Genomic DNA, 17527 nt, shown 5'->3' with positions numbered 1-17527 from the left:
ACGACGCGTGTGACATCACAGAACTGCAAGTGGCATCCAAGGGTATGGGTTGGAAGTGTAGGGTCGGAGCATTGGCAGCCACTTTTGACAAACCAGTTCTACCTGCAGTAGCACGAAAAGAGCCAATGTTTTTTCTCTCGTAAATCCGTTTCATAAAAAGGTCTATTTTTCTTTAACTCTTGTTTTAAAAAAGTACTTTGTTAATTCCTGGCCTGCCTGTGTCCCACTTTCGTTAGCTACCCGTGTCCTGATTTAGAGGCAGGTGCTCAGCAGGCCCATCTCGGGGATTGGTGGACAAAACAATCCCAGTAATATCTTCCCTACACCTAGCCGACTCCTGGAGCTAAGGGGTTCTCTTGTCCTATTTTTAGTTTCATTTTTACCTCCTTGTTAGTAACTGTGGTGTGGCTCTGCCTGCATCTTTGCACTTTATAGCAGAAGACGGTCTTCTCGTTAGGTCTCGGCTAGCGAAGGATGCGCTAGCGCAGTCTCGCTCGCGAGATTTAATGACTTGGAGAAGAGGGGCTTGAACCCGCCTCTCTTCTCTCCTCTTCTCCATTGGCTGGCCTCTTAAATGCTGGTCAGCCATTGGAGAAGAGGTTTGTCTCTCCAAACAAGCCCCGTCCTTTTCGGACTCGGGGGCGTGTTTTTTCGAATCGTTCTCTTTTTTCCAGGCCGTCCCTTTTTTCGCTGGTGGGCGTGTTTATTTTTTTTTTTTTTACAGGGACGTTCTCTGTTTATTTATGTCTCGGCTAGCGAAGGCTCTGCTAGTTGTTTCTACCTGTTATTACACAAAGACTTCCTGTCCCTCTAAACGTGAGTTAGTGTGACTCCGGCACCACGAGTCCCGTGAAAGGCGCTTTGTGTTGTCCGCTATTTTTCAGTTATCGCTCTTGTTCCTTTTTCCTGTGACAACCTAGCCGTCTGACGCCATTTTACAGAACGGGGCTGAGGAAGCAAGAAAGTCGAGCGGTTCTTGTGGAAGGGATACTCGGAAGAACAGACTGAGCAGGGAGGGGGAGAGCAGCGGTCAGTCTCCGCCGTCCGCGCCGTAGTTGTCGCCGCAGCTGCGCAATTATCATCTTGTCGCCGTTCAGGCGCTGACACCATGTCTGAGACGCATAAGACCATAAAGGGTGGCGGGTGGTAATTAGAACATCGCATCCATTTTGTATTTTTGGGGCGTCACAAGGGCTTGGGGGGTGGGCGTCCGCGCCGTCATAGAAAGAAATATTTTGCGTCTTTGCTCCCTTTCCGATTCACACAGTTCTTTACACGCATCAAGATGAAGATCTTTGTGGGCAACGTTGACGAGCAAACGACGCAGGAAGAGCTGAGCGCGCTCTTCGAGCACCACGGCACAGTGGTGAGCTGTTTAGTCATGAAGCAATTCGCCTTCGTTCACATGCGGGAAGAGGACCGGGCCCTGGCCGCTATAGCGGCACTCAACGGCCGCGAGCTGAATGGCCGAAAGATGGTGGTGGAACTGAGCAAACCGCGGCCTCTCAACACCTGGAAGGTGTTCGTGGGCAACGTCAGCGCCTCGTGCACCGCCACCGAGCTGCGCAACCTTTTCGAGAACTACGGCAGGGTGGTGGACTGCGATATCGTGAAAGGTAAAGGAGTATTGACCTTCCTACCGCTTACTGACCGCAGCACCTCTCACTGTCTCTTCAGTCGCAGGTTCTAGAGCAAACAATTTTAATTCCCCGTGACCCCAAAAGATCAGACCCATGCACTCAAACAGCCACGACCACACATTTACATCCACCAACTAATCTCCCACTAAACAACAAAGTTGTCTCCTAAGCCAGTGTTTCGAAACATTAACCGGCGTTTGTTGCGCTAGTCTCGGACACAGGCATCATTTCCTCTCTTAGTCTTTAAACTTTTGGTTTCCAAGAATTAGTATGTGTCTTGTACGGAAGCTAATCGCTAATAGTGGACATGTAGTTGAATCCCCACCAGATTAGCGCAACAGCCTACCTATGTTAGGAAGATTACCAGGCATGGATTTTAAAATGCACCTGGCCTTCCGACGGTTCCTAGATTGTAAATCGTGTATTTAAAGCTGTTTCTCGGATTGTCGATTAAGCTCTGGGGACTGAGATGCAGTACATTAATGTCGTTAAATCAAAAGTACGTGCTCTGTCAAATGATAAACTTCATGTGCCAAACTTGACTACTGTAGGAAGGTTGTGTGGAGAAGGGGGGCGGTCGTCGACTATCTAACAAGATTTTAGACCAACCGTGTTTTCGCTAGTACTATCCCATGTAGATCATATGGTTTCAACCAGGCCCTGGTGAAAGCCGTTCTCTCGATGGGAAGTATATTTGTGAACCGTCAATTAGACCATATTGTCCAGACCGCAGCCTTAATTCTTAGGGTTTAAAGTTTTGTGAGTTGACCAATTTATTGGGTACGATTCACTAAACCTTTTGGGATAGGTCCTCATACTCCAGGTTTAAATAACGTCATCTTGAATCTTTGGGCGTAGAACATACTTGCGTCTTATGCCTAAAGAAACTACCCACAGATAGTGCTAAATGAACTGAATCTGTATGTTTGGGTGTAACCCACAGCTTTGTGAATCGGTCCTGTGAAAATGCTCGCCCCATGCCAGACAATTGCCAGCACGTTAAAACTGCACAAGACAGAACTTGAGTAGACGTCTGTGCTCAGTACCGGCAGGCTCAGGGACCCGAAAAGTAGCACATGCACCATGCCTCCACTAGACACATGCATCATGCCTGACTCTGAGAGGGCCAGGCTGTGAAGACAGATCAGGCAGTCATCCCAGCAGGCGTGTTGATTTTGAAAAGTTATTGGGAATTCTGAGTGCGGAAGAAGAGATTTATAGTTCCGGCCCTCTGAAATACGTGCCTGTGCTGAGCCCCGGAAAGCACCGGCACAAATGAGGCACAGAATGACAACCCAATAAAGCAACCTGGGCCGCTCAGCTCTGTTTGTTTGCGTGAAAATGAGTCAATATGGCATCAGACCTGGAAGAGAAAGAGGGTGAAAAACGGTAGTCAAATATTTTCAGCAATAATGGGGCGAAACACTTGTGAAAAAATCTGACCTTTTCGAAAGGAGCAGGTTTATTTCTCGCCATCGGTTTCCAATGCCAACATTAAAGGCCGAGGGTTTCTAATGCATGCTCCTGGCAAAGGTGGTAAAATCATTGGCTTCCGATATCCCAGCATTTGAGGAGTCAGACTGCGGGCTTCGAAGTGAAGTGTTAGTGCACCCCCATACACATGTCAATGTTGTTCGTGGGAATAAGTGACTTCTTTCTTGGTAGGGCCTGAAGAGCCGGTTGGAAATGAAGTTCCTCTCTTAATATAGTTGTCCAATGCTTTCCACGTTCCTAGGGATATCAGCGCTGCAGTAAAGACTACAGGTAATAAGGACAGCTCCATGGACCTGCACTGAGCACACAGTGAACTAGGATGACACCTGCCACCGTCGTCAGACGAGGTGGCCGAGTGGTTAAGGCGATGGACTGCTAATCCATTGTGCTCTGCACGCGTGGGTTCGAATCCCACACTCGTCGGTACATCGTAGTTTTGTCATTATTTACAGGGGTATTGTATTTCAAGCGAATAACAGAGACTGTGGCGCATCATAGCAGGACCATGAGGCATAATACATCTGTATTCCTCTGCGATTTGTAACAGTCGCGCAGCTGCTTTGGTGTTACCGATCAATGTTCTTTACAAGGGGTGTTTCCTATAAAATGATAGAATTTGCTGATTTATGACCCACAGCAGACGATTCTTACGTCCATAGTATTCTTCTTGTTTTCTTTTCAAACGTTGTTCACTTTCTGTTTTGTATTGCCCATTAATTTGTTTGAGTACAAGGTAAATGGCAATATAGGATAAAAAGGCCCCCCAGTTCCTGAAAGAAGAAAAGATGAGAGATGGACAGGATGTTCTACTACTTGAGACATGGATGTCCGAACTGAAGTACAGGTGGTAGCGTGGCCGAGCGGTCTAAGGCGCTGGATTAAGGCTCCAGTCTCTCCGGAGGCGTGGGTTCGAATCCCACCGCTGCCAGTTCACTTTTGAACAATGCACTCATATATAGGCATGTGCTTTATGTGCTTTACATACATTTAAAGGAAAACCCAGGGAATCAAATACATTCTGTCTTCCTCCCAACGTGAAGTCTCCTTTCCCCGTGTTACCATGATTAGCATTTTCACGAGTGAACCATGGCTCCTTGTGTCGCAGATGACGACGCGTGTGACATCACAGAACTGCAAGTGGCATCCAAGGGTATGGGTTGGAAGTGTAGGGTCGGAGCATTGGCAGCCACTTTTGACAAACCAGTTCTACCTGCAGTAGCACGAAAAGAGCCAATGTTTTTTCTCTCGTAAATCCGTTTCATAAAAAGGTCTATTTTTCTTTAACTCTTGTTTTAAAAAAGTACTTTGTTAATTCCTGCCCTGCCTGTGTCCCACTTTCGTTAGCTACCCGTGTCGTGATTTAGAGGCAGGCGCTCAGCAGGCCCATCTCGGGGATTGGTGGACAAAACAATCCCAGTAATATCTTCCCTACACCTAGCCGACTCTTGGAGCTAAGGGGTTCTCTTGTCCTATTTTTAGTTTCATTTTTACCTCCTTGTTAGTAACTGTGGTGTGGCTCTGCCTGCATCTTTGCACTTTATAGCAGAAGACGGTCTTCTCGTTAGGTCTCGGCTAGCGAAGGATGCGCTAGCGCAGTCTCGCTCGCGAGATTTAATGACTTGGAGAAGAGGGGCTTGAACCCGCCTCTCTTCTCTCCTCTTCTCCATTGGCTGGCCTCTTAAATGCTGGTCAGCCATTGGAGAAGAGGTTTGTCTCTCCAAACGAGCCCCGTCCTTTTCGGATTCGGGGGCGTGTTTTTTCGAATCGTTCTCTTTTTTCCAGGCCGTCCCTTTTTTCGCTGGTGGGCGTGTTTATTTTTTTTTTTTTTACAGGGACGTTCTCTGTTTATTTATGTCTCGGCTAGCGAAGGCTCTGCTAGTTGTTTCTACCTGTTATTACACAAAGACTTCCTGTCCCTCTAAACGTGAGTTAGTGTGACTCCGGCACCACGAGTCCCGTGAAAGGCGCTTTGTGTTGTCCGCTATTTTTCAGTTATCGCTCTTGTTCCTTTTTCCTGTGACAACCTAGCCGTCTGACGCCATTTTACAGAACGCGGCTGAGGAAGCAAGAAAGTCGAGCGGTTCTTGTGGAAGGGATACTCGGAAGAACAGACTGAGCAGGGAGGGGGAGAGCAGCGGTCAGTCTCCGCCGTCCGCGCCGTAGTTGTCGCCGCAGCTGCGCAATTATCATCTTGTCGCCGTTCAGGCGCTGACACCATGTCTGAGACGCATAAGACCATAAAGGGTGGCGGGTGGTAATTAGAACATCGCATCCATTTTGTATTTTTGGGGCGTCACAAGGGCTTGGGGGGTGGGCGTCCGCGCCGTCGTAGAATTAAATATTTTGCGTCTTTGCTCCCTTTCCGATTCACACAGTTCTTTACACGCATCAAGATGAAGATCTTTGTGGGCAACGTTGACGAGCAAACGACGCAGGAAGAGCTGAGCGCGCTCTTCGAGCACCACGGCACAGTGGTGAGCTGTGCAGTCATGAAGCAATTCGCCTTCGTTCACATGCGGGAAGAGGACCGGGCCCTGGCCGCTATAGCGGCACTCAACGGCCGCGAGCTGAATGGCCGAAAGATGGTGGTGGAACTGAGCAAACCGCGGCCTCTCAACACCTGGAAGGTGTTCGTGGGCAACGTCAGCACCTCGTGCACCGCCACCGAGCTGCGCAACCTTTTCGAGAACTACGGCAGGGTGGTGGAATGCGATATCGTGAAAGGTAAAGGCGTATTGACCTTCCTACCGCTTACTGACCGCAGCACCTCTCACTGTCTCTTCAGTCGCAGGTTCTAGAGCAAACAATTTTAATTCCCCGGGACCCCAAAAGATCAGACCCATGCACTCAAACAGCCACGACCACACATTTACATCCACCGACTAATCTCCCACTAAACAACAAAGTTGTCTCCTAAGCCAGTGTTTCGAAACATTAATCAGCGTTTGTTGCGCTAGTCTCGGACACAGGCATCATTTCCTCTCTTAGTCTTTAAACTTTTGGTTTCCAAGGATTAGTATTTGTCTTGTACGGAAGCTAATCGCTAATAGTGGACATGTAGTTGAATCCCCACCAGATTAGCGCAACAGCCTACCTATGTTAGGAAGATTACCAGGCAAGGATTTTAAAATGCACCTGGCCTTCCGACGGTTCCTAGAATGTAAATCGTGTATTTAAAGCTGTTTCTCGGATTGTCGATTAAGCTCTGGGGACTGTGATGCCGTACATTAATGTCGGTAAATCAAAAGTACGTGCTCTGTCAAATGATAAACTTCATGTGCCAAACTTGACTACTGTAGGAAGGTTGTGTGGAGAAGGGGGTGGGCGTCGACTATCTAACAAGATTTTAGACCAACCGTGTTTTCGCTAGTACTATCCCATGTAGATCATATGGTTTCAACCAGGCCCTGGTGAAAGCCGTCCTCTCGATGGGAAGTATATTTGTGAACCGTCAATTAGACCATATTGTCCAGACCGCAGCCTTAATTCTTAGGGTTTAAAGTTTTGTGAGTTGACCAATTTATTGGGTACGATTCACTAAACCTTTTGGGATAGGTCCTCATACTCCAGGTTTAAATAACGTCATCTTGAATCTTTGGGCGTAGAACATACTTGCGTCTTATGCCTAAAGAAACTACCCACAGATAGTGCTTAATGAACTGAATCTGAATGTTTGGGTGTAACCCACAGCTTTGTGAATCGGTCCTGTGAAAACGCTCGCCCCATGCCAGAAAATTGCCAGCACGTTACAACTGCACAAGACAGAACTTGAGTAGACGCGTGTGCTCAGTACCGGCAGGCTCAGAGACCCGAAAAGTAGCACATGCATCATGCCTCCACTAGACACATGCATCATGCCTGACTCTGAGAGGGCCAGGCTGTGAAGACAGATCAGGCAGTCATCCCAGCAGGCGTGTTGATTTTGAAAAGTTATTGGGAATTCTGAGTGCGGAAGAAGAGATTTATAGTTCCGGCCCTCTGAAATACGTGCCTGTGCTGAGCCCCGGAAAGCACCGGCACAAATGAGGCACAGAATGACAACCCAATAAAGCAACCTGGGCTGCTCAGCTCTGTTTGTTTGCGTGAAAATGAGTCAATATGGCATCAGACCTGGAAGAGAAAGAGGGTGAAAAACGGTAGTCAAATATTTTCAGCAATAATGGGGCGTAACACAAGTGAAAAAATCTGACCTTTTCGAAAGGATCAGGTTTATTTCTCGCCATCGGTTTCCAATGCCAACATTAAAGGCCGAGGGTTTCTAATGCATGCTCCTGGCAAAGGTGGTAAAATCATTGGCTTCCGATATATCCCAGCATTTGAGGAGTCAGACTGCGGGGCTTCGAAGTGAAGTGTTAGTGCACCCCCATACACATGTCAATGTTGTTCGTGGGAATAAGTGACTTCTTTCTTGGTAGGGCCTGAAGAGCCGGTTGGAACTGAAGTTCCTCTCTTAATATAGTTGTCCAATGCTTTCCACGTTCCTAGGGATATCAGCGCTGCAGTAAAGACTACAGGTAATAAGGACAGCTCCATGGACCTGCACTGAGCACACAGTGAACTAGGATGACACCTGCCACCGTCGTCAGACGAGGTGGCCGAGTGGTTAAGGCGATGGACTGCTAATCCATTGTGCTCTGCACGCGTGGGTTCGAATCCCACCCTCGTCGGTACATCGCAGTTTTGTCATTATTTACAGGGTATTGTATTTCAAGCGAATAACAGAGACTGTGGCGCATCATAGCAGGACCATAAGGCATAATACATCTGTATTCCTCTGCGATTTGTAACAGTCGCACAGCTGCTTTGGTGTTACCGATCAATGTTCTTTACAAGGGGTGTTTCCTATAAAATGATAGAATTTGCTGATTTATGACCCACAGCAGACGATTCTTACGTCCATAGTATTCTTCTTGTTTTCTTTTCAAACGTTGTTCACTTCCTGTTTTGTATTGCCCATTAATTTGTTTGAGTACAAGGTAAATGGCAATATAGGATAAAAATGCCCCCCAGTTCCTGACAGAAGAAAAGACGAGAGATGGACACGGTGTTCTACTACTTGAGACATGGATGTCCGACTTGAAGTACAGGTGGTAGCGTGGCCGAGCGGTCTAAGGCGCTGGATTAAGGCTCCAGTCTCTCCGGAGGCGTGGGTTCGAATCCCACCGCTGCCAGTTCACTTTTGAACAATGCACTCATATATAGGCATGTGCTTTATGTGCTTTACATACATTTAAAGGAAAACCCAGGGAATCAAATACATTCTGTCTTCCTTCCAACGTGAAGTCTCCTTTCCCCGTGTTACCATGATTAGCATTTTCACGAGTGAACCATGGCTCCTTGTGTCGCAGATGACGACGCGTGTGACATCACAGAACTGCAAGTGGCATCCAAGGGTATGGGTTGGAAGTGTAGGGTCGGAGCATTGGCAGCCACTTTTGACAAACCAGTTCTACCTGCAGTAGCACGAAAAGAGCCAATGTTTTTTCTCTCGTAAATCCGTTTCATAAAAAGGTCTATTTTTCTTTAACTCTTGTTTTAAAAAAGTACTTTGTTAATTCCTGGCCTGCCTGTGTCCCACTTTCGTTAGCTACCCGTGTCCTGATTGAGAGGCAGGTGCTCAGCAGGCCCATCTCGGGGATTGGTGGACAAAACAATCCCAGTAATATGTTCCCTACACCTAGCCGACTCCTGGAGCTAAGGGGTTCTCTTGTCCTATTTTTAGTTTCATTTTTACCTCCTTGTTAGTAACTGTGGTGTGGCTCTGCCTGCATCTTTGCACTTTATAGCAGAAGACGGTCTTCTCGTTAGGTCTCGGCTAGCGAAGGATGCGCTAGCGCAGTCTCGCTCGCGAGATTTAATGACTTGGAGAAGAGGGGCTTGAACCCGCCTCTCTTCTCTCCTCTTCTCCATTGGCTGGCCTCTTAAATGCTGGTCAGCCATTGGAGAAGAGGTTTGTCTCTCCAAACGAGCCCCGTCCTTTTCGGATTCGGGGGCGTGTTTTTTCGAATCGTTCTCTTTTTTCCAGGCCGTCCCTTTTTTCGCTGGTGGGCGTGTTTATTTTTTTTTTTTTACAGGGACGTTCTCTGTTTATTTATGTCTCGGCTAGCGAAGGCTCTGCTAGTTGTTTCTACCTGTTATTACACAAAGACTTCCTGTCCCTCTAAACGTGAGTTAGTGTGACTCCGGCACCACGAGTCCCGTGAAAGGCGCTTTGTGTTGTCCGCTATTTTTCAGTTATCGCTCTTGTTCCTTTTTCCTGTGACAACCTAGCCGTCTGACGCCATTTTACAGAACGGGGCTGAGGAAGCAAGAAAGTCGAGCGGTTCTTGTGGAAGGGATACTCGGAAGAACAGACTGAGCAGGGAGGGGGAGAGCAGCGGTCAGTCTCCGCCGTCCGCGCCGTAGTTGTCGCCGCAGCTGCGCAATTATCATCTTGTCGCCGTTCAGGCGCTGACACCATGTCTGAGACGCATAAGACCATAAAGGGTGGCGGGTGGTAATTAGAACATCGCATCCATTTTGTATTTTTGGGGCGTCACAAGGGCTTGGGGGGTGGGCGTCCGCGCCGTCATAGAAAGAAATATTTTGCGTCTTTGCTCCCTTTCCGATTCACACAGTTCTTTACACGCATCAAGTTGAAGATCTTTGTGGGCAACGTTGACGAGCAAACGACGCAGGAAGAGCTGAGCGCGCTCTTCGAGCACCACGGCACAGTGGTGAGCTGTGCAGTCATGAAGCAATTCGCCTTCGTTCACATGCGGGAAGAGGACCGGGCCCTGGCCGCTATAGCGGCACTCAACGGCCGCGAGCTGAATGGCCGAAAGATGGTGGTGGAACTGAGCAAACCGCGGCCTCTCAACACCTGGAAGGTGTTCGTGGGCAACGTCAGCGCCTCGTGCACCGCCACCGAGCTGCGCAACCTTTTCGAGAACTACGGCAGGGTGGTGGAATGCGATATCGTGAAAGGTAAAGGAGTATTGACCTTCCTGTCCGCTTACTGACCACAGCACCTCTCACTGTCTCTTCAGTCGCAGGTTCTAGAGCAAACAATTTTAATTCCCCGTGACCCCAAAAGATCAGACCCATGCACTCAAACAGCCACGACCACACATTTACATCCACCAACTAATCTCCCACTAAACAACAAAGTTGTATCCTAAGCCAGTGTTTCGAAACATTAACCGGCGTTTGTTGCGCTAGTCTCGGACACAGGCATCATTTCCTCTCTTAGTCTTTAAACTTTTGGTTTCCAAGAATTAGTATGTGTCTTGTACGGAAGCTAATCGCTAATAGTGGACATGTAGTTGAATCCCCACCAGATTAGTGCAACAGCCTACCTATGTTAGGAAGATTACCAGGCATGGATTTTAAAATGCACCTGGCCTTCCGACGGTTCCTAGATTGTAAATCGTGTATTTAAAGCTGTTTCTCGGATTGTCGATTAAGCTCTGGGGACTGAGATGCAGTACATTAATGTCGTTAAATCAAAAGTACGTGCTCTGTCAAATGATAAACTTCATGTGCCAAACTTGACTACTGTAGGAAGGTTGTGTGGAGAAGGGGGGCGGTCGTCGACTATCTAACAAGATTTTAGACCAACCGTGTTTTCGCTAGTACTATCCCATGTAGATCATATGGTTTCAACCAGGCCCTGGTGAAAGCCGTTCTCTCGATGGGAAGTATATTTGTGAACCGTCAATTAGACCATATTGTCCAGACCGCAGCCTTAATTCTTAGGGTTTAAAGTTTTGTGAGTTGACCAATTTATTGGGTACGATTCACTAAACCTTTTGGGATAGGTCCTCATACTCCAGGTTTAAATAACGTCATCTTGAATCTTTGGGCGTAGAACATACTTGCGTCTTATGCCTAAAGAAACTACCCACAGATAGTGCTTAATGAACTGAATCTGTATGTTTGGGTGTAACCCACAGCTTTGTGAATCGGTCCTGTGAAAATGCTCGCCCATGCCAGACAATTGCCAGCACGTTACAACTGCACAAGACAGAACTTGAGTAGACGTCTGTGCTCAGTACCGGCAGGCTCAGGGACCCGAAAAGTAGCACATGCACCATGCCTCCACTAGACACATGCATCATGCCTGACTCTGAGAGGGCCAGGCTGTGAAGACAGATCAGGCAGTCATCCCAGCAGGCGTGTTGATTTTGAAAAGTTATTGGGAATTCTGAGTGCGGAAGAAGAGATTTATAGTTCCGGCCCTCTGAAATACGTGCCTGTGCTGAGCCCCGGAAAGCACCGGCACAAATGAGGCACAGAATGACACCCAATAAAGCAACCTGGGCCGCTCAGCTCTGTTTGTTTGCGTGAAAATGAGTCAATATGGCATCAGACCTGGAAGAGAAAGAGGGTGAAAAACGGTAGTCAAATATTTTCAGCAATAATGAGGCGAAACACTTGTGAAAAAATCTGACCTTTTCGAAAGGAGCAGGTTTATTTCTCGCCATCGGTTTCCAATGCCAACATTAAAGGCCGAGGGTTTCTAATGCATGCTCCTGGCAAAGGTGGTAAAATCATTGGCTTCCGATATCCCAGCATTTGAGGAGTCAGACTGCGGGCTTCGAAGTGAAGTGTTAGTGCACCCCCATACACATGTCAATGTTGTTCGTGGGAATAAGTGACTTCTTTCTTGGTAGGGCCTGAAGAGCCGGTTGGAAATGAAGTTCCTCTCTTAATATAGTTGTCCAATGCTTTCCACGTTCCTAGGGATATCAGCGCTGCAGTAAAGACTACAGGTAATAAGGACAGCTCCATGGACCTGCACTGAGCACACAGTGAACTAGGATGACACCTACCACCGTCGTCAGACGAGGTGGCCGAGTGGTTAAGGCGATGGACTGCTAATCCATTGTGCTCTGCACGCGTGGGTTCGAATCCCACCCTCGTCGGTACATCGCAGTTTTGTCATTATTTACAGGGGTTTTGTATTTCAAGCGAATAACAGAGACTGTGGCGCATCATAGCAGGACCATAAGGCATAATACATCTGTATTCCTCTGCGATTTGTAACAGTCGCGCAGCTGCTTTGGTGTTCCGGATCAATGTTCTTTACAAGGGGTGTTTCCTATAAAATGATAGAATTTGCTGATTTATGACCCACAGCAGACGATTCTTACGTCCATAGTATTCTTCTTGTTTTCTTTTCAAACGTTGTTCACTTCCTGTTTTGTATTGCCCATTAATTTGTTTGAGTTCAAGGTAAATGGCAATATAGGATAAAAATGCCCCCCAGTTCCTGACAGAAGAAAAGACGAGAGATGGACACGGTGTTCTACTACATGAGACATGGATGTCCGACCTGAAGTACAGGTGGTAGCGTGGCCGAGCGGTCTAAGGCGCTGGATTAAGGCTCCAGTCTCTCCGGAGGCGTGGGTTCGAATCCCACCGCTGCCAGTTCACTTTTGAACAATGCACTCATATATAGGCATGTGCTTTATGTGCTGTACATACATTTAAAGGAAAACCCAGGGAATCAAATACATTCTGTCTTCCTTCCAACGTGAAGTCTCCTTTCCCCGTGTTACCATGATTAGCATTTTCACGAGTGAACCATGGCTCCTTGTGTCGCAGATGACGACGCGTGTGACATCACAGAACTGCAAGTGGCATCCAAGGGTATGGGTTGGAAGTGTAGGGTCGGAGCATTGGCAGCCACTTTTGACAAACCAGTTCTACCTGCAGTAGCACGAAAAGAGCCAATGTTTTTTCTCTCGTAAATCCGTTTCATAAAAAGGTCTATTTTTCTTTAACTCTTGTTTTAAAAAAGTACTTTGTTAATTCCTGGCCTGCCTGTGTCCCACTTTCGTTAGCTACCCGTGTCCTGATTTAGAGGCAGGTGCTCAGCAGGCCCATCTCGGGGATTGGTGGACAAAACAATCCCAGTAATATCTTCCCTACACCTAGCCGACTCCTGGAGCTAAGGGGTTCTCTTGTCCTATTTTTAGTTTCATTTTTACCTCCTTGTTAGTAACTGTGGTGTGGCTCTGCCTGCATCTTTGCACTTTATAGCAGAAGACGGTCTTCTCGTTAGGTCTCGGCTAGCGAAGGATGCGCTAGCGCAGTCTCGCTCGCGAGATTTAATGACTTGGAGAAGAGGGGCTTGAACCCGCCTCTCTTCTCTCCTCTTCTCCATTGGCTGGCCTCTTAAATGCTGGTCAGCCATTGGAGAAGAGGTTTGTCTCTCCAAACAAGCCCCGTCCTTTTCGGACTCGGGGGCGTGTTTTTTCGAATCGTTCTCTTTTTTCCAGGCCGTCCCTTTTTTCGCTGGTGGGCGTGTTTATTTTTTTTTTTTTTACAGGGACGTTCTCTGTTTATTTATGTCTCGGCTAGCGAAGGCTCTGCTAGTTGTTTCTACCTGTTATTACACAAAGACTTCCTGTCCCTCTAAACGTGAGTTAGTGTGACTCCGGCACCACGAGTCCCGTGAAAGGCGCTTTGTGTTGTCCGCTATTTTTCAGTTATCGCTCTTGTTCCTTTTTCCTGTGACAACCTAGCCGTCTGACGCCATTTTACAGAACGGGGCTGAGGAAGCAAGAAAGTCGAGCGGTTCTTGTGGAAGGGATACTCGGAAGAACAGACTGAGCAGGGAGGGGGAGAGCAGCGGTCAGTCTCCGCCGTCCGCGCCGTAGTTGTCGCCGCAGCTGCGCAATTATCATCTTGTCGCCGTTCAGGCGCTGACACCATGTCTGAGACGCATAAGACCATAAAGGGTGGCGGGTGGTAATTAGAACATCGCATCCATTTTGTATTTTTGGGGCGTCACAAGGGCTTGGGGGGTGGGCGTCCGCGCCGTCGTAGAATTAAATATTTTGCGTCTTTGCTCCCTTTCCGATTCACACAGTTCTTTACACGCATCAAGATGAAGATCTTTGTGGGCAACGTTGACGAGCAAACGACGCAGGAAGAGCTGAGCGCGCTCTTCGAGCACCACGGCACAGTGGTGAGCTGTGCAGTCATGAAGCAATTCGCCTTCGTTCACATGCGGGAAGAGGACCGGGCCCTGGCCGCTATAGCGGCACTCAACGGCCGCGAGCTGAATGGCCGAAAGATGGTGGTGGAACTGAGCAAACCGCGGCCTCTCAACACCTGGAAGGTGTTCGTGGGCAACGTCAGCACCTCGTGCACCGCCACCGAGCTGCGCAACCTTTTCGAGAACTACGGCAGGGTGGTGGAATGCGATATCGTGAAAGGTAAAGGCGTATTGACCTTCCTACCGCTTACTGACCGCAGCACCTCTCACTGTCTCTTCAGTCGCAGGTTCTAGAGCAAACAATTTTAATTCCCCGGGACCCCAAAAGATCAGACCCATGCACTCAAACAGCCACGACCACACATTTACATCCACCGACTAATCTCCCACTAAACAACAAAGTTGTCTCCTAAGCCAGTGTTTCGAAACATTAACCAGCGTTTGTTGCGCTAGTCTCGGACACAGGCATCATTTCCTCTCTTAGTCTTTAAACTTTTGGTTTCCAAGGATTAGTATTTGTCTTGTACGGAAGCTAATCGCTAATAGTGGACATGTAGTTGAATCCCCACCAGATTAGCGCAACAGCCTACCTATGTTAGGAAGATTACCAGGCAAGGATTTTAAAATGCACCTGGCCTTCCGACGGTTCCTAGAATGTAAATCGTGTATTTAAAGCTGTTTCTCGGATTGTCGATTAAGCTCTGGGGACTGAGATGCCGTACATTAATGTCGTTAAATCAAAAGTACGTGCTCTGTCAAATGATAAACTTCATGTGCCAAACTTGACTACTGTAGGAAGGTTGTGTGGAGAAGGGGGTGGGCGTCGACTATCTAACAAGATTTTAGACCAACCGTGTTTTCGCTAGTACTATCCCATGTAGATCATATGGTTTCAACCAGGCCCTGGTGAAAGCCGTCCTCTCGATGGGAAGTATATTTGTGAACCGTCAATTAGACCATATTGTCCAGACCGCAGCCTTAATTCTTAGGGTTTAAAGTTTTGTGAGTTGACCAATTTATTGGGTACGATTCACTAAACCTTTTGGGATAGGTCCTCATACTCCAGGTTTAAATAACGTCATCTTGAATCTTTGGGCGTAGAACATACTTGCGTCTTATGCCTAAAGAAACTACCCACAGATAGTGCTTAATGAACTGAATCTGAATGTTTGGGTGTAACCCACAGCTTTGTGAATCGGTCCTGTGAAAACGCTCGCCCCATGCCAGAAAATTGCCAGCACGTTACAACTGCACAAGACAGAACTTGAGTAGACGCGTGTGCTCAGTACCGGCAGGCTCAGAGACCCGAAAAGTAGCACATGCATCATGCCTCCACTAGACACATGCATCATGCCTGACTCTGAGAGGGCCAGGCTGTGAAGACAGATCAGGCAGTCATCCCAGCAGGCGTGTTGATTTTGAAAAGTTATTGGGAATTCTGAGTGCGGAAGAAGAGATTTATAGTTCCGGCCCTCTGAAATACGTGCCTGTGCTGAGCCCCGGAAAGCACCGGCACAAATGAGGCACAGAATGACAACCCAATAAAGCAACCTGGGCTGCTCAGCTCTGTTTGTTTGCGTGAAAATGAGTCAATATGGCATCAGACCTGGAAGAGAAAGAGGGTGAAAAACGGTAGTCAAATATTTTCAGCAATAATGGGGCGTAACACAAGTGAAAAAATCTGACCTTTTCGAAAGGATCAGGTTTATTTCTCGCCATCGGTTTCCAATGCCAACATTAAAGGCCGAGGGTTTCTAATGCATGCTCCTGGCAAAGGTGGTAAAATCATTGGCTTCCGATATATCCCAGCATTTGAGGAGTCAGACTGCGGGGCTTCGAAGTGAAGTGTTAGTGCACCCCCATACACATGTCAATGTTGTTCGTGGGAATAAGTGACTTCTTTCTTGGTAGGGCCTGAAGAGCCGGTTGGAAATGAAGTTCCTCTCTTAATATAGTTGTCCAATGCTTTCCACGTTCCTAGGGATATCAGCGCTGCAGTAAAGACTACAGGTAATAAGGACAGCTCCATGGACCTGCACTGAGCACACAGTGAACTAGGATGACACCTGCCACCGTCGTCAGACGAGGTGGCCGAGTGGTTAAGGCGATGGACTGCTAATCCATTGTGCTCTGCACGCGTGGGTTCGAATCCCACCCTCGTCGGTACATCGCAGTTTTGTCATTATATACAGGGGTATTGTATTTCAAGCGAATAACAGAGACTGTGGCGCATCATAGCAGGACCATAAGGCATAATACATCTGTATTCCTCTGCGATTTGTAACAGTCGCACAGCTGCTTTGGTGTTACCGATCAATGTTCTTTACAAGGGGTGTTTCCTATAAAATGATAGAATTTGCTGATTTATGACCCACAGCAGACGATTCTTACGTCCATAGTATTCTTCTTGTTTTCTTTTCAAACGTTGTTCACTTCCTGTTTTGTATTGCCCATTAATTTGTTTGAGTACAAGGTAAATGGCAATATAGGATAAAAATGCCCCCCAGTTCCTGACAGAAGAAAAGACGAGAGATGGACACGGTGTTCTACTACTTGAGACATGGATGTCCGACTTGAAGTACAGGTGGTAGCGTGGCCGAGCGGTCTAAGGCGCTGGATTAAGGCTCCAGTCTCTCCGGAGGCGTGGGTTCGAATCCCACCGCTGCCAGTTCACTTTTGAACAATGCACTCATATATAGGCATGTGCTTTATGTGCTTTACATACATTTAAAGGAAAACCCAGGGAATCAAATACATTCTGTCTTCCTTCCAACGTGAAGTCTCCTTTCCCCGTGTTACCATGATTAGCATTTTCACGAGTGAACCATGGCTCCTTGTGTCGCAGATGACGACGCGTGTGACATCACAGAACTGCAAGTGGCATCCAAGGGTATGGGTTGGAAGTGTAGGGTCGGAGCATTGGCAGCCACTTTTGACAAACCAGTTCTACCTGCAGTAGCACGAAAAGAGCCAATGTTTTTTCTCTCGTAAATCCGTTTCATAAAAAGGTCTATTTTTCTTTAACTCTTGTTTTAAAAAAGTACTTTGTTAATTCCTGGCCTGCCTGTGTCCCACTTTCGTTAGCTACCCGTGTCCTGATTTAGAGGCAGGTGCTCAGCAGGCCCATCTCGGGGATTGGTGGACAAAACAATCCCAGTAATATCTTCCCTACACCTAGCCGACTCCTGGAGCTAAGGGGTTCTCTTGTCCTATTTTTAGTTTCATTTTTACCTCCTTGTTAGTAACTGTGGTGTGGCTCTGCCTGCATCTTTGCACTTTATAGCAGAAGACGGTCTTCTCGTTAGGTCTCGGCTAGCGAAGGATGCGCTAGCGCAGTCTCGCTCGCGAGATTTAATGACTTGGAGAAGAGGGGCTTGAACCCGCCTCTCTTCTCTCCTCTTCTCCA

The 17527-nt window shown here is 47.6% G+C and overlaps 7 non-coding genes and 1 pseudogene across 7 annotated transcripts; all 8 read left to right on the top strand.

Moving 5' to 3' along the window:
• The first annotated feature begins 1285 nt into the window (after window positions 1-1285).
• LOC146780211 (RNA-binding protein 14 pseudogene) lies at window positions 1286-1690 on the top strand (annotated as a pseudogene).
• A 2290-nt stretch (window positions 1691-3980) lies between these two features.
• TRNAL-AAG (transfer RNA leucine (anticodon AAG)) lies at window positions 3981-4062 on the top strand. Its single transcript has one exon. It is a non-coding gene; the product is annotated as a tRNA-Leu (tRNA).
• Window positions 4063-7719: 3657 nt separating this feature from the next.
• Window positions 7720-7801, top strand: TRNAS-GCU (transfer RNA serine (anticodon GCU)). Its single transcript has one exon. It is a non-coding gene; the product is annotated as a tRNA-Ser (tRNA).
• A 422-nt stretch (window positions 7802-8223) lies between these two features.
• Window positions 8224-8305, top strand: TRNAL-AAG (transfer RNA leucine (anticodon AAG)). The gene has a single exon. It is a non-coding gene; the product is annotated as a tRNA-Leu (tRNA).
• A 3653-nt stretch (window positions 8306-11958) lies between these two features.
• TRNAS-GCU (transfer RNA serine (anticodon GCU)) lies at window positions 11959-12040 on the top strand. The gene has a single exon. It is a non-coding gene; the product is annotated as a tRNA-Ser (tRNA).
• Window positions 12041-12463: 423 nt separating this feature from the next.
• Window positions 12464-12545, top strand: TRNAL-AAG (transfer RNA leucine (anticodon AAG)). The gene has a single exon. It is a non-coding gene; the product is annotated as a tRNA-Leu (tRNA).
• Window positions 12546-16202: 3657 nt separating this feature from the next.
• TRNAS-GCU (transfer RNA serine (anticodon GCU)) lies at window positions 16203-16284 on the top strand. Its single transcript has one exon. It is a non-coding gene; the product is annotated as a tRNA-Ser (tRNA).
• A 423-nt stretch (window positions 16285-16707) lies between these two features.
• On the top strand, window positions 16708-16789 carry TRNAL-AAG (transfer RNA leucine (anticodon AAG)). Its single transcript has one exon. It is a non-coding gene; the product is annotated as a tRNA-Leu (tRNA).
• Window positions 16790-17527: the final 738 nt, after the last annotated feature.

The sequence above is a fragment of the Triturus cristatus genome, chromosome 12 (genome assembly GCF_964204655.1).
Source record: "Triturus cristatus chromosome 12, aTriCri1.1, whole genome shotgun sequence".
Classification (NCBI taxonomy): Eukaryota; Metazoa; Chordata; class Amphibia; order Caudata; family Salamandridae; genus Triturus; species Triturus cristatus.
Note: the sequence above shows the minus strand (reverse complement) of the source record. Positions and strands in the feature narration are given on the sequence as shown.